We start from the raw sequence: 15,046 nt of genomic DNA, 5'->3' as shown, positions 1-15,046 counted from the left end.
CCGTCCAGCGGTCATACGCGGAGGTCGCTGCACGAAGCCCCACGACTGCGGGCACCACGGCGGTCCATGCCTCCGAGTCTCCGGCTGCGGCAGCGCCTAAGGTTATTACCTCCGGACCACCGGTTGCGCCTACCCCTGTGGTCATTACCCCTGGACAACCTGGGCCGGCCTTCAATGCCGACGAGGCTGGGCATGGGTGGCAGCTGGTCTCCAGGAGACGGGCTCAGGTGGAGCCTCCACCTCGCACCACTTCCACTACTCCTTTAAGGGAGACCTCAGGGGCCGTTGCTTCCGGTGCCTTGAAGCAGTTCACCACTCTGGTAGTTGCCACAACCGTTTGCGTTGCATCCATTGCGCCCGGGCTGGTCACCGCCGCAAGGACTGCCATTTCAAGCACCTACCGCGCAACCCCCTCCCGCCACTTCCTGGCGCGCGCCGCACCGCCGCCACGCCTACGCACCACGCTCCGCCACCCCTCCGCTTCTCAGGCCGCCCGTCCGCGACCGCCTAGTCTTCCCAGGGCCCAACCCCACTCCAACCGCCGCCCTCCCCTCCATGGCCTCCGCATCCGGTGTGAACCCCGCGTCGCGGCCTGGCGATGCAGACCGCCGCCCGCTCAGCGCCACGGTGCTACTCGACTTCACCCAGGAGATGGCAGACCGAGAGATCCAGCTCCGGGCCACGGCGCTCATCATCTCTGTGGCTGCGGAGGGAATGTACCTGGCCAAGGTCAAGGAGGGCGTCCTGGTAGAGTTCCCGGACATGCCGCCCGCAGGGATCTCCGTCTCCTTCTTCTTTGACTCCTTCATCGCCCGATTCGCCGACCCGCGGTGGCGCGACATCGTCTTTGACTGTGGCGTCTTCCACGACAACCAAGGTTCGCCGTACCTGGTCAAGGACTGGTCCCGTCGCACCCGCTCCGAGCTCAAGACGTTGCGCTACCGGGCACGACTCTTCCTCGAGGGCGTGCCGCTGCAGTCCTGGTCGCTGCAGCACGTCGCCAAGATGCTCCCCATGGTGCGGATCGACGCCACGCCATCGAGGTAGAGTCTCTCCACGAAATCGAGACCTCATTCTACGTCCTCTATGCCTGGGTGGAAACGCCGGACAAGCTTCCCCGGTGGGTGGAGCTGGGCACCCACGAGCCCCGCCACAACATCGACCCGCTGGACCACCTCGCCCTCCCATCGGGCTTCGTCCAGACGTCCGACGCCTCCTCGCCGCTCCCGCTATGCCCACGCGTTCAGGCCGGCCTCGTCCTCGAGCACCTCGATGAGCTGGAGGAGTTCGCCGTCACCGGAGGGCCGCAGGGACCTGGCACGAGAAGGGAGGGGGACCGCATCGACATTCGGCCGCTGCCCTGGGCACGAACTACATCGACGGCTCCCGCTCGGCGTTGGTGCCATCAGGCCGCCCCTCAGTGTTCCACCGCATGTCCAGCCAAGTTGCGCCATACCATGGCGACGTGTCGCCCTCATCAACGACAACCAGGTCTGTGGCTTCCTCCAGGGCGTGGAGCGCATGCCGTCCTTGCCGGCGTCGGCCGGAGCCGAGCCACCGAACCCTAACGCTGATGTGTGCATCAGATCCACGGATGCCAATCATGCCGCGGAACCCGACGTGCATGTGCATGCGGCAGCGGGCCAGTCGCTGGTGGACGCGCTCACGGGCACTGTCGCAACCGCGGCACTGGGCCCTCCCTCAATCGTTCGGGGCAATGCAGAAGCGCCTTCCGTTGGGGCGCAGGGAGAAACATCCCCTCCTCGTGCTTCGCCTGGGGGGACGCAAACCAGGGCTGCCACAGGATAGACGGACCTGGCCAGCGAGGAGATGGCCATCGCAGAGATGGAGCCAGAGCCGGTGTTGGTGACTAGGACCACCCTGCCGCCCATTGCTTTGGGTGAGTTGACCCATGTAGCTGCTGTTGGGGAACGTAGTAATTTCAAAAAAATTCCTACGCACACGCAAGATCATGGTGATGCATAGCAACGAGAGGGGAGAGTGTGATCTACGTACCCTCGTAGACCGACAGCGGAAGCGTTATGACAACGCGGTTGATGTAGTCGTACGTCTTCACGGCCCGACCGATCAAGCACCGAAACTACGACACCTCCGAGTTCTAGCACACGTTCAGCTCGATGACGGTCCCCGAACTCCGATCCAGCAAAGTGTCGGGGAAGAGTTCCGTCAGCACGACGGCGTGGTGACGATCTTGATGCTTAACTGTCGCAGGGCTTCGCCTAAGCACCACTACAATATTATCAAGGATTATGGTGGAAGGGGGCACCGCACACGGCTAAGAAAATGATCACGTGGATCAACTTGTGTGTCTAGGGGTGCCCCCTGCCCCCGTATATAAAGGAGCAAGGGGAGGAGGCCGGCCGGCCCTATGGCGCGCCAAGGAGGAGTCCTCCTCCTAGTAGGAGTAGGACTCCTACTAGGAGGGGGAAGGAAGTGGGGAGGGAGAAGGAAAGGGGGGCGCCGCCCCCCTCTCCTAGTCCAATTCGGACCAGGGGGAGGAGGCACGCGGCCCACCCTGGCTGCCCTTCTCTCTCTCCACTAAGGCCCATATGGCCCATTACTTCTCCCGGGGGGGGTTCCGGTAACCCTCCGGCTCTCCGGTTTTCTCCGAAATCACCTGGAACACTTCCGGTGTCTGAATATAGCCGTCTAATATATCAATCTTTATGTCTCGACCATTTCGAGACTCCTCGTCATGTCCGTGATCGCATCCGGGACTCCGAACTAACTTCGGTACATCAAAAACCATAAACTCATAATATAACTTTCATCGAAACCTTAAGCGTGCGGACCCTACGGGTTCAAGAACAATGTAGACATGACCGAGACACGTCTCCGGTCAATAACCAATAGCGGAACCTGGATGCTCATATATGGCTCCTACATATTCTACGAAGATCTTTATCGGTCAGACCGCATAACAACATACGCTGTTCCCTTTGTCATCGGTATATTACTTGCTCGAGATTCGATCGTCGGTATCTCAATACCTAGTTCAATCTCGTTACCGGCAAGTCTCTTTACTCGTTTCGTAATACATCATCTCGCAACTAACTCATTAGTTGCAATGCTTGCAAGGCTTATGTGATGTGCATTACCGAGAGGGCCCAGAGATACCTCTCCGACAAACGGAGTGACAAATCCTAATCTCGAAATACGCCAACCCAACATGTACCTTTGGAGACACCTGTAGAGCTCCTTTATAATCACCCAGTTACGTTGTGACGTTTGGTAGCACACAAAGTGTTCCTCCGGCAAACAGGAGTTGCATAATCTCATAGTTATAGGAACATGTATAAGTCATGAAGAAAGCAATAGCAACATACTAAACGATCGGGTGCTAAGCTAATGGAATGGGTCATGTCAATCACATCATTCTTCTAATGATGTGATCCCGTTAATCAAATAACAACTCTTTTGTTCATGGTTAGGAAACATAACCATCTTCGATTAACGAGCTAGTCAAGTAGAGGCATACTAGTGACACTCTATTTGTCTATGTATTCACACATTTATTATGTTTCCGGTTAATACAATTCTAGCATGAGTAATAAACATTTATCATGATATAAGGAAATAAATAATAACTTTATTATTGCCTCTAGGGCATATTTCCTTCAGTCTCCCACTTGCACTAGAGTCAATAATCTAGTTCACATCGCCATGTGTTTCAACACTAATAGTTCACATCACCATGTGATTAACACCCATAGTTCACATTGTCATGTGACCTATACCCAAAGGGTTTACTAGAGTCAGTAATCTAGTTCACATCGTTTATGTGATTAACACCCAAAGAGTACTAAGGTGTGATCATGTTTTGCTTGTGAGATAATTTTAGTCAACAGGTCTGTCACATATAGATCCGTAAGTATTTTGCGAATTCTATGTTTACAATGCTCTGCACGGAGCTACTCTAGCTAATTGCTCCCACTTTCAATATGTATCTAGATCGAGACTTAGAGTCATCCAGATCTGTGTCAAAACTTGCATCGACGACTTTTTACGACGAACCTTTTTGTCACCTTCATAATTAAGAAATATTTCCTTATTCCACTAAGGATAATTTTGACCGCTGTCCAGTGATCTACTCTTAGATCACTATTATACTCCCTTGCTTAACACAGTGTAGGGTATACAATAGATCTGGTACACAGCATGGCATACTTTATAGAACCTACGGCTGAGGCATAGGGAATGACTTTCATTCTCTTTCTATCTTCTGCCGTGGTCGGGCTTTGAGTCTTACTCAATTTCACACCTTGTAACACAGCCAAGAACTCTTTCTTTGACCGTTCCAATTTTTGAACTACTTCAAAATATTGTCAAGGTATGTGCTCATTGAAAAAAACTTATCAAGCGTCTTGATCTATCTCTATAGATCTTGATGCTTAATATGTAAGCAGCTTCACCGAGGTCTTTCTTTAAAAAAAATTCTTTCAAAACATTCCTTTATGCTTTGCAGAATAATTCTACATTATTTCCGATCAACAATATGTCATTCACATATACTTATCAGAAATGTTGTAGTGCTCCCACTCACTTTCTTGTAAATACAGGCTTCACTGCAAGTCTGTATAAAGCTATATGCTTTGATCATCTCATCAAAGCGTATATTCCAACTCCGAGATGCTTGCACCAGTCCATAGATGGATCGCTGGAGCTTGCACATTTTGTTAGCACCTTTAGGATTGACAAAACCTTCTGGTTGTATCATATACAACTCTTCTTTAATAAATCCATTAAGGAATGCAGTTTTATTTATCCATTTGCCGGATTTCATAAAGTGCGGCAATTGCTAACATGATTCGGACAGACTTAAGCATAGATACGAGTGAGAAACTCTCATCATAGTCAACACCTTGAACTTGTCGAAAACCTTTTTGCGACAATTCTAGCTTTGTAGATAGTAACACTACTATCAGCGTCCGTCTTCCTCTTGAAGATCCATTTAATCTCAATGGCTCGCTGATCATTGGGCAAGTCAATCAAAGTCCATACTTTGTTCTCATACATGGATCTCATCTCAGATTTCATGGCCTCAAGCCATTTCGCGGAATCTGGGCTCATCATTGCTTCCTCATAGTTCGTAGGCTCGTCATGGTCAAGTAACATGACCTCCAGAACTGGATTACCGTACCACTCTGGTGCGGATCTCACTCTGTTTTTACCTACGAGGTTCGGTAGTAACTTGATCTGAAGTTACATGATCATCATCATTAGCTTCCTCACTAATCGGTCTAGTAGTCACAGGAACAGATTTCTGTGATGAACTACTTTCCAATAAGGGAGCAGGTACAGTTATCTCATCAAGTTCTACTTTCCTCCCACTCACTTCTTTCGAGAGAAACTCCTTCTCTAGAAAGTTTCCGAATTTAGCAAAAAAAGTCTTGCCTTCGGATCTGTGATAGAAGGTGTATCCAATAGTTTCCTTTGGATATCCTATGAAGACACATTTCTTCAATTTGGGTTCGAGCTTATCAGGTTGAAGCTTTTTCACATAAGCATCGCAACCCCAAACTTTCAGAAACAACAACTTTGGTTTCTTGCCAAACCACAGTTCATAAGGCGTCGTCTCAATGGATTTTGATGGTGCCCTATTTAACGTGAATGCGGCCGTCTCTAGAGCATAACCCCAAAACGATAGTGGTAGATCGGTAAGAGACATCATAGATCGCACCATATCTAATAAAGTACAGTTATGACATTCAGACACACCATTACATTGTGGTGTTCCAGGTGGCGTGAGTAGTGAAACTATTTCACATTGTTTTTAACTGAAGGCCAAACTCGTAACTCAAATACTCTTCTCTACGATCAGATCATAGAAACTTTATTTTCTTGTTACGATGATTTTTCACTTCACTCTGAAATTCTTTGAACTTTTCAAATGTTTCAGACTTATATCTCATCAAGTAGATATACTCATATCTGCTCAAATCATCTGTGAAGATCAGAAAATAATGATACTTGTCGCGAGCCTCAATATTTATCGGACCACATACATCAGTATGTATGATTTCCAACAAATCTGTTGCTCGCTCCATTGTTCCGAAGAACAGAGCCTTAGTCATCTTGCCCATGAGGCATGGTTCGCAAGCATCAACTGATTCATAATCAAGTGATTCCAAAAGCCCATCAACATGGAGTTTCTACATGCGCTTTACACCAATATGACCTAAACGGCAGTGCCACAAATAAGTTGCACTATCATTATTAACTTTGCATCTTTTGGTTTCAATATTATGATTATGTGTATCACTACGATCGAGATCCAACGAACTATTTTCATCGGGTGTGTAACCATATAAGGTTTTATTCATGTAAACAGAACAACAATTTATTCTCTTACTTAAATGAATAACCGTATTACAATAAACATGATCAAATCATATTCATGCTCAACGCAAACACCAAATAACACTTATTTAGGTTCAACACTAATCCCGAAATTATAGGGAGTGTGCGATGATGATCATATCAATCTTGGAGCCACTTCCAACACACATTGTCACTTCACCCTTAACTAGTCTCTGTTTATTCTGCAACTCCCGTTTCGAGTTACTAATCTTAGCAACTGAACTAGTATCAAATACTGAGGGGTTGCTATAAACACTAGTAAAGTACACATCAATAACATGTATATCAAATATACTTATGTTCACTTTGCCATCCTTCTTATCCGCCAATCACTTGGGGTAGTTCCGCTTCCAGTGACCAGTCCCTTTGCAGTAGAAGCACTTAGTCTCAGGCTTAGGACCAGACTTGGGCTTCTTCACTTGAGCAGCAACTTGCTTGCTGGTCTTCTTGAAGTTCCCCTTCTTCCCTCTGCCCTTTTCTTGAAACTAGTGGTCTTGTCTACCATCAACACTTGATGTTTTTCTCGATTTCTACCTTCGTCAATTTCAGCATTACGAATAGCTTGGGAATCGTTTCCGTTATCCCTTGCATATCATAGTTCATCACGAAGTTCTACTAACTTGGTGATGATGACTAGAGGAATTCTGTTAATCACTATTTTATCTGGAAGATTAACTCCCACTTGATTCAAGCAATTGTAGTATCCAGACAATCTGAGCACATGCTCACTAGTTGAGTGATTCTCCTCCATCTTTTAGCTATAGAACTTGTTGGAAACTTCATATCTCTCAACTCGGGTATTTGCTTGAAATATTAACTTCAACTCCTGAAACATCTCATATGTTCCATGACGTTCAAAATGTCTTTGAAGTCCCAATTCTAAGCTGTTAAGTATGGTGCACTAAACTATCAAGTAGTCATCATATTGAGCTAGCCAAACATTCATAACGTCTGCATCTGCTCCTGCAATAGGTCTGTCACCTAGCGGTGCATCAAGGACATAATTCTTCTGTGCAGCAATGAGGATAAACCTCAGATCACGGATCCAATCCACATCATTGCTACTAACATATTTCAACACAATTTTCTCTAAGAACATATCAAAATAAACACAGGGAAGCAACAACGCGAGCTATTGATCTACAACATAATTTGCAAAATACTACCAGGACTAAGTTCATGATAAATTTAAAGTTCAATTAATCATATTACTTAAGAACTCCCACTTAGAAAGACATCCCTCTAATCTTCTAAGTGATCACGTGATCCAAATCAACTAAACCATGTCCGATCATCACGTGAGATGGAGTAGTTTCAATGGTAAACATCACTATGTTGATCATATCTACTATATGATTCACGCTCGACCTTTCGGTCTCCGTGTTCCGAGGCCATATCTGTATATGCTTGGCTCGTCAAGTATAACCTGAGTATTTCGCATGTGCAACTGTTTTGCACCCGTTGTATTTGAACGTAGAGCCTATCACACCCGATCATCACACGGTGTCTCAGCACGAAGAACTTTCGCAACGGTGCATACTCAGGGAGAACACTTCTTGATAATTAGTGAGAGATCATCTTAAAATGCTACCGTCAATCAAAGCAAGATAAGATGCATAAAAGATAAACATCACATGCAATCAATATAAGTGATATGATATGGCCATTATCATCTTGTGCTTGTGATCTCCATCTTCGAAGCACCGTCGTGATCACCATTGTCACCGGCGCGACACCTTGATCACCATCGTAGCATTGTTCTCATCTCGCCAATCTTATGCTTCCACGACTATCGCTACCGCTTAGTGATAAAGTAAAGCATTACAGCGCGATTGCATTGCATACAATAAAGCGACAACCATATGGCTACTGCCAGTTGCCGATAACTTGGTTACAAAACATGATCATCTCATACAGTAAAATTTAGCATCATGTCTTGACCATATCACATCACAACATGCTCTGCAAAAGCAAGTTAGACGTCCTCTACTTTGTTGTTGCAAGTTTTACGTGGCTGCTACGGGCTTAAGTAAGAACCAATCTTACCTACGCATCAAAACCACAATGATAGTTTGTCAAGTTGGTGCTGTTTTAACCTTCGCAAGGACCGGGCGTAGCCACACTCGGTTCAACTAAAGTTGAAGAAACTGTCACCCGCTAGCCACCTTTGTGCAAAGCACGTCGGGAGAACCGGTCTCGCGTAAGCGTACGCGTAATGTCGGTCCGGGCCACTTCGTCCAACAATACCGCGCCGAACCAAAGCATGACATGCTGGTAAGCAGTATGACTTATATCGCCCACAACTCACTTGTGTTCTACTCGTGCATATAACATCAACACATAAAACCTAGGCTCTGATACCACTGTTGGGGAACGTAGTAATTTAAAAAAATTTCCTACGCACACGCAAGATCATGGTGATGCATAGCAACGAGAGGGGAGAGTGTGATCTACGTACCCTCGTAGACCAACAGCGGAAGCGTTATGACAACACGGTTGATGTAGTCGTACGTCTTCACGGCCCGACCGATCAAGCACCGAAACTACGGCACCTCCGAGTTCTAGCACACGTTCAGCTCGATGACGGTCCCCGGACTCCGATCCAGCAAAGTGTCGGGGAAGAGTTCCGTCAGCACGACGGTGTGGTGACGATCTTGATGCTTAACTGTCGCAGGGCTTCGCCTAAGCACCACTACAATATTATCGAGGATTATGGTGGAAGGGGGCACCGCACACGGCTAAGAAAACGATCACGTGGATCAACTTGTGTGTCTAGGGGTGCCCCCTGCCCCCGTATATAAAGGAGCAAGGGGAGGAGGCCGGCCGGCCCTATGGCGCGCCAAGGAGGAGTCCTCCTCCTAGTGGAGCTGGGCACCCACGAGCCCCGCCACAACATCGACCCGCTGGACCACCTCGCCCTCCCATCGGGCTTCGTCCAGACGTCCGACGCCTCCTCGCCGCTCCCGCTATGCCCACGCGTTCAGGCCGGCCTCGTCCTCGAGCACCTCGATGAGCTGGAGGAGTTCGCCGTCACCGGAGGGCCGCAGGGACCTGGCACGAGAAGGGAGGGGGACCGCATCGACATTCGGCCGCTGTCCTGGGCACGAACTACATCGACGGCTCCCGCTAGGCGTCGGTGCCATCAGGCCGCCCCTCAGTGTTCCACCGCATGTCCAGCCAAGTTGCGCCATACCACGGCGACGTGTCGCCCTCATCAACGACAACCAGGTCTGTGGCTTCCTCCAGGGCGTGGAGCGCATGCCGTCCTTGCCGGCGTCGGCCGGAGCCGAGCCACCGAACCCTAACGCTGATGTGTGCATCAGATCCACGGATGCCAATCATGCCGCGGAACCCGACGTGCATGTGCATGCGGCAGCGGGCCAGTCGCTGGTGGACGCGCTCACGGGCACTGTCGCAACCGCGGCACTGGGCCCTCCCTCAATCGTTCGGGGCAATGCAGAAGCGCCTTCCGTTGGGGCGCAGGGAGAAACATCCCCTCCTCGTGCTTCGCCTGGGGGGACGCAAACCAGGGCTGCCACAGGATAGACGGACCTGGCCAGCGAGGAGATGGCCATCGCAGAGATGGAGCCAGAGCCGGTGTTGGTGACTAGGACCACCCTGCCGCCCATTGCTTTGGGTGAGTTGACCCATGTAGCTGCTGTTGGGGAACGTAGTAATTTCAAAAAAATTCCTACGCACACGCAAGATCATGGTGATGCATAGCAACGAGAGGGGAGAGTGTGATCTACGTACCCTCGTAGACCGACAGCGGAAGCGTTATGACAACGCGGTTGATGTAGTCATACGTCTTCACGGCCCGACCGATCAAGCACCGAAACTACGACACCTCCGAGTTCTAGCACACGTTCAGCTCGATGACGGTCCCCGAACTCCGATCCAGCAAAGTGTCGGGGAAGAGTTCCGTCAGCACGACGGCGTGGTGACGATCTTGATGCTTAACTGTCGCAGGGCTTCGCCTAAGCACCACTACAATATTATCAAGGATTATGGTGGAAGGGGGCACCGCACACGGCTAAGAAAATGATCACGTGGATCAACTTGTGTGTCTAGGGGTGCCCCCTGCCCCCGTATATAAAGGAGCAAGGGGAGGAGGCCGGCCGGCCCTATGGCGCGCCAAGGAGGAGTCCTCCTCCTAGTAGGAGTAGGACTCCTACTAGGAGGGGGAAGGAAGTGGGGAGGGAGAAGGAAAGGGGGGCGCCGCCCCCCTCTCCTAGTCCAATTCGGACCAGGGGGAGGAGGCACGCGGCCCACCCTGGCTGCCCTTCTCTCTCTCCACTAAGGCCCATATGGCCCATTACTTCTCCCGGGGGGGGTTCCGGTAACCCTCCGGCTCTCCGGTTTTCTCCGAAATCACCTGGAACACTTCCGGTGTCTGAATATAGCCGTCTAATATATCAATCTTTATGTCTCGACCATTTCGAGACTCCTCGTCATGTCCGTGATCGCATCCGGGACTCCGAACTAACTTCGGTACATCAAAAACCATAAACTCATAATATAACTTTCATCGAAACCTTAAGCGTGCGGACCCTACGGGTTCAAGAACAATGTAGACATGACCGAGACACGTCTCCGGTCAATAACCAATAGCGGAACCTGGATGCTCATATATGGCTCCTACATATTCTACGAAGATCTTTATCGGTCAGACCGCATAACAACATACGCTGTTCCCTTTGTCATCGGTATATTACTTGCTCGAGATTCGATCGTCGGTATCTCAATACCTAGTTCAATCTCGTTACCGGCAAGTCTCTTTACTCGTTTCGTAATACATCATCTCGCAACTAACTCATTAGTTGCAATGCTTGCAAGGCTTATGTGATGTGCATTACCGAGAGGGCCCAGAGATACCTCTCCGACAAACGGAGTGACAAATCCTAATCTCGAAATACGCCAACCCAACATGTACCTTTGGAGACACCTGTAGAGCTCCTTTATAATCACCCAGTTACGTTGTGACGTTTGGTAGCACACAAAGTGTTCCTCCGGCAAACAGGAGTTGCATAATCTCATAGTTATAGGAACATGTATAAGTCATGAAGAAAGCAATAGCAACATACTAAACGATCGGGTGCTAAGCTAATGGAATGGGTCATGTCAATCACATCATTCTTCTAATGATGTGATCCCGTTAATCAAATAACAACTCTTTTGTTCATGGTTAGGAAACATAACCATCTTCGATTAACGAGCTAGTCAAGTAGAGGCATACTAGTGACACTCTATTTGTCTATGTATTCACACATTTATTATGTTTCCGGTTAATACAATTCTAGCATGAATAATAAACATTTATCATGATATAAGGAAATAAATAATAATTTTATTATTGCCTCTAGGGCATATTTCCTTCAGCTGCTTCGCCAAGGCCCATCGGTGGGCCAATGAGGATCCCCCTCCAAGCCCCCAGCCTGCCCTCCCCTCTGGCGATGGGCCAGCCACGACAGACCAACGCCTCGCCTCCAAGACCTGAGCTAGTGGGGCCATTGACCGTGGTGGATCAGCTCATCGCGGACGTCACGGCTGACGCTACCCCTGCCATCCTTCCAAGGCCGCTAGCAAGCACGGCCAGGGCCCCCCGCCGACGTCGCTCCCCTGTCGCGAACCCGCGTTGTAGCGGCCGGCTCGCCTCCAAGACGATGTCAACCCTCGACGCTGTAGCTCGGGCCCAACAGCTGATCCTGCAGAAGCTTGGGATCGACCACAATGGCCGGGAGGCCATTCTGCGCTACGAGATCGCATTCGAGAGGCCTCTCACTCAGATGCAGGTTGAGGCGCTGTCAGCACTTGAAGCTGCTCCCGGGATCAAGACCACGGCACTGCACGGCAGTGGGACCGCGCGCGGCTCCGCCTAGGCGCTGGATTGTGTATTGCCGCATCGACAGATTAGTTTCCCATGGATAGCTGCCCAATGTTGATTTGGAATGTACGAGGACTGAATTCGGCTATGAGAAGAGGAGTAGTTAGGAGACTAGTGCAACAATTCAATGTATCTTTCATTTGCTTGCAAGAATCGAAGCTCTCTGTTGTCACTAGTGCAATCGTCATGGAGTGTTGTGGTGACGCCTTCACAAATTTCTGTTTTCAACCTGCTGACGGCACGTGGGGGAATAATAATGGCCTGGAAGGATGGGGAGATTCAGGTCACATCAACGACCTGCAGCACCAACTTCGTGACCGCCCGATGCACACACACAAAGACGGGGAAGAGCTGGCAGATCATTGGGGTCTAGGGACTGCAGGCGGACGAGGAGAAGATGAATTTCCTCACAGACTTGCACACTTGCATCTCGAGCAACCAGTGTCCGCTGATATGTGCAGGTGACTTCAATCTTATCTGCTCGGCGGCAGACAAATCAAACAACAGGATTAACAAAAGACTAATGAACGCCTTCCGGAGTTTCATCTCGGACATGGAACTCAAAGACCTGTACCTCCACCGCCGCACCTATACTTGGACAAATGAGCAGCAAAGGGCAACGCTAGTTAAATTGGATAGGGTGCTGTTCAATGACACGTGGCACGATCTTTTCCCCTCCTGCTTGCTACAAGGGATGTCATCCGCCGTCAGTGACCATTGCCCGCTACTGCTCACTTGCGCCACCGATTTCAAGCATTGCAGACGATTCAGATTTGAAAACTTCTGGACGCGGATGGACGGGTTTGAGGAAGTGGTGGCCACAGCTTGGCAGTAGCCAGTTGCATCGCCCGATGCGTTTGTTGTCCTGCACACAAAACTGAGCAGAGTGGCCGGAGCCCTAAAGAGCTGGCATGATCGGTCTACAGACCAGATGAACCGCGCAATGGATGTTGCCAACGAGATCATTTTTCGATTGGACAAGGCGAGAGATTCAAGAGAACTAACACCACTAGAGCACATGTTGCGGAACAATCTGAAGATGAGACTGCTGGGACACAGTGCTCTGCAGCGATCAATTTGGAGACAGAGATCCACTGTCAGAGGAATGAAAGAAGGAGACGCCTGCACAAATTTTTTTCAGATGAAGGCCACAACAAGAAGGAGGAAAAATGCCATCCCCTCAATTCAGCATCACGCCCAGTTCTTCTCGGGACAGGAAGATAAGATGGATATTGCTTGGGAGTTCTTCTCGAAACTGCTCGGACAGCCGGCTCCTACTAGGAAGCAACTGAACTTTGAGGCACTAGGATACACCCCGGACACGCAGCTGCTTGCACAACTGGATGATCCGTTCTCTGAAGAAGAGGTACTCGCAGCGATCGATGACACAAAAACTGACAGAGCCCCAGGACCTGACGGCTTCACGGGGCTTTTTTTCCAAAGTTGCTGGCAAGTAATCAAAGATGACCTGATGCGGGCACTTAACAAATTTTGGAATCAGAACATGTCAAATCTACAGGCATTAAACACGGCGGTCATGATCTTGATCCCGAAGAAGGAGGGGGCCACTAGCCTAACTGATTTTAGACCAATAAGCTTGATCCACAGCATCGCAAAACTAATTGCAAAAATTCTGTCTCGCAGGCTGCAACCGGTGATGAATCAGCTTGTCTCGCCTTGCCAAAGTGCTTTCATCCGGAAGAGATCGATACTTGACAATTTTATGTATGTCCATGCAATGATTAGAACCCTGAAGGCTAGAAGAACTCTTGCACTGCTTCTGAAGATTGACATCGCAAAAGCCTTCGACAGCCTCTCTTGGGAATTTCTCTTCGAGCTACTTTCTGCTAGGGGTTTTGGCATCAGATGGACGAACTGGATTTCAGGGTTGCTCGCAACATCATCCACCAGGCTGAACATTAATGGCGATCTATCGGAGATGATCAAACACCGCTGCGGGCTTCAACAGGGAGACCCCCTCTCCCCGCTACTCTTCGTGATCGCAATGGATACTCTGGAATCCCTCTTTAAGACCGCTTGCAGATACAGAGTGTTTGCCAGCATTGGTCGGATAAACATGCCTTTCCGAGTGTCGATCTATGCCGACGACGTCATTGCCTTCATCAACCCATCTAACTCTGAGATGCACGCGACAGTACGCCTCCTCGAAGCGTTTCAAGAGGTCTCGGGCCTGAAGGCGAATTGGGACAAGAGCGCGGCCACGCCCATTCGCTGCGAGGCGATCGCCGTGGAGGCCGCCATCGAAGGTACCAACTGCTCCTCCAAGGTGTTCCCAATTACCTACCTTGGGCTGCCCCTCTCGGACGGTCGCCTACGAAGAGAAGACCTGCAGCCAGTCCTGGACAGTCTGGCCAAGCGACTCAAAGGATGGAAGGCCAAGCTTATCGCGTTGCCGGGCCGGATCGAGCTTGTCCGAACTACACTCACCGCCATGGCCATCTACAGGTTGATGGCGATTGCACCACCGGCTCGGTTCATAAGATTGGTAGACCGGCTGCGGCGCGGATTCCTCTGGGCAGCAGATGAGATGGCACCGGCAGGCAGGTGCTTAGTGCGGTGGAAGGAGGTTTGCCGGCCATGGGAGTTTGGGGCCTCGGGGTCCACGACCTCAAGATGCAAGGTGCTGCACTGAGGGCAAGATGGCAATGGAGCAAATGGACTGACGACACGCGCCCCTTGCAGGATTTGATCATGGCCAGTGACCCACCGGCGGAGGGCGTCTTCCGGGCTGCCACGGAGATCACAATCGGAGACGGGCGC

This window comes from Triticum urartu, chromosome 4A, assembly GCF_056163025.1.
Source record: "Triticum urartu cultivar PI428250 chromosome 4A, HENAU_Tu73, whole genome shotgun sequence".
NCBI classification, from domain to species: domain Eukaryota; kingdom Viridiplantae; phylum Streptophyta; class Magnoliopsida; order Poales; family Poaceae; genus Triticum; species Triticum urartu.
Note: the sequence above shows the minus strand (reverse complement) of the source record.